At 36.7% G+C, this 2,245-nt stretch overlaps 1 pseudogene; it reads left to right on the top strand.

Annotated features, from left to right (window-relative positions):
• The first annotated feature begins 1,483 nt into the window (after positions 1 to 1,483).
• On the top strand, positions 1,484 to 1,927 carry LOC130023579 (cytochrome c-like; annotated as a pseudogene).
• The last annotated feature ends 318 nt before the right edge of the window (positions 1,928 to 2,245 follow it).

Consider the following 2,245-nt stretch of genomic DNA (forward strand, 5'->3'; position numbering starts at 1 on the left):
GTTCTTTCATGCATGAGGCCCATCCGGACGTGTGGAGAGTGATTCCAGCATGGCCGTGGCTGGCCCTGCTGGTCCTCAGCTGCTGGGGCTCTGCTCGGGGCGGAGGTGGGTAGAGAAACTCAACCCTCCCCCCTCCAAGGGACTCCGGTGAGGACAGCCAGGCACGGGGGCAGGAGATTCTGCAAATAATTTAAAAAGTTAAAATATATATTGAAAAATGTATCTGCCTGATAAGGATACATTCTGTAGCATAATTTTGTAGCTTATCAAAAGTGAGGAAAAAGTACAACTTTTCGAAAATTGTCAAAAAAATCGTAATTTTGAGTGTATATTGTAATACAAATCAAGGATAATGTTCGCTACAGTATTTACATGGGATAAAAGTTTTAAAATGGAAGATAGAATAAAGATAATAGATTTCTTGGTAATAAAACAGTACTGGAATAAAATTCTTCCCTGGCATGTAGTCAAATAAAGTTCATTCCTGCTTTGAATGAATATGATCCTCCAGGTAGTGCCAGGAGTAATCCTGAGTAAAGAGGCGAGTGTAATCCCTGAGCACCAACGGGCAAGGACCTCTCCTGAAAATTCAATTATTCTTAGGTAAACTATATTTTGAGAAAGTTTCCACAATCATATCAAATAATAAATCAATTAAAAAACTTTAGCTGTGCTACAATCAGATATATACTAGTTGAATTTCAGAGTTGTCTGTGGAATAAAGGTAATCAGTTATTGATTTCAAGTGTTACATTATATGCATAAAACTGAATTATTTTATTGTGATTACTCAGTGATTTACATCAATATGTACCAGCAATAAACCTATATTTTATCATTTAAACAAATTTTTAAATAGACATAACATTTTAGAGAGCACAGTGGTATGCAAAAGTTTTAGTTGATAATTAAGAAGCTAAATGTTACATCTTATGAAAGTCTGTGATGTCACCTTGACAACACAAAAACATTCTGCATACAGGCAGAAAAATAGTGAAAAAAAATCAAGAAAGAGCTACATATTGATTGTTCAAAAATCAAATCAAGTTCCAAGACCAAGCTCAGCCATTGTGAATTTTTTATATGGGATAAGGATTTATATTTTATTGTATGGCTTTACAGCACAGATGAATGTTTAAATAAACGGTGGCTTTCATTGCAAAGCAAATTCCCTCTGTCTAGAAACAAATAATTTAAAGGTTATTCTGAATCAGTGGCATAACATTCCCTCTAGTTCATTCCACTTGCTATTACACTTTGTTTAAAACTGCCAAAGTTGGGATTTAAATTTATTACTGCTCATTAAAACTGTAAAAGTCTGTTAATTGGATGTCAACCTTTTCTACTTATTTAGATGTCAAATGACATTAGGGCCATATGATTTAAAATAAAGGCAACCTAAAGAATATGAAGAGAAAGAGCAGGACGTAGGACTCGTGGAGCGGACTCTCCGTTTCACGTGAGATGAAGGCGAGATTCATAGATGGGTGATATTGAGAAGGGCAAGAAGATTTTTTTGTCCAGAAGTGCGCTCATTCCCATACCGTGGAGATGGGAGGCAAGTACAAGACGGGGCCCAATCTCCATGGTCTGTTTGGGCAAAAGACGGGTCAGGCCACTGGATTCTCTTACACCGATGCCAACAAGAACAAAGGCATCACCTGGAATGAGGACACGCTGATGGAGTATTTGGAGAATCCCAAGAAGTACATCCCTGGAACAAAAATGTTCTTCGCTGGCTTTAAGAAGAAGACTGAGCGGGGAGAGTTGATAGCTTAACTCAAAAAAGCTACTAATGAGTAATAGTTCGCACCACCTTATTTATTACAAAACAAATGTCTCATGAGTTTTTTATGTGTACCATATTTAAATCAATCTTGTTCACCAGAATTCAGATCATGAGTGACCAATAGCGTACTTTTGTTGGGCAGCCTGATTTAAATAAGATCGGCTTGTATTTTAAATGAGTATGATCAGTTTTTTGAATTAATGATAATTCCAGGTCAGCAAGTGCAATAACTGTCCCTTTCCAAAGATATGATTGAACTTAATTAGTCACATTCACCTTTCCAAGGGATGAAGATGGCTATCTCATACCTGTGGGAGAATAGTTTTCTATTCAGATTTATAGAACCGTCTATATTAATGTATCTGAAGATTGAGGACATCACTGTCTCCTTAGGTTGTGTTTCTTAGCCGGGTAAGATTAGTTGGTAGTGACCTTATATCTTTTTCTTAATTATGG

Source organism: Sorex fumeus, unplaced genomic scaffold (assembly GCF_029834395.1).
Source record: "Sorex fumeus unplaced genomic scaffold, SorFum_2.1 ptg000024l, whole genome shotgun sequence".
In the NCBI taxonomy this organism is placed as follows: Eukaryota; Metazoa; Chordata; class Mammalia; order Eulipotyphla; family Soricidae; genus Sorex; species Sorex fumeus.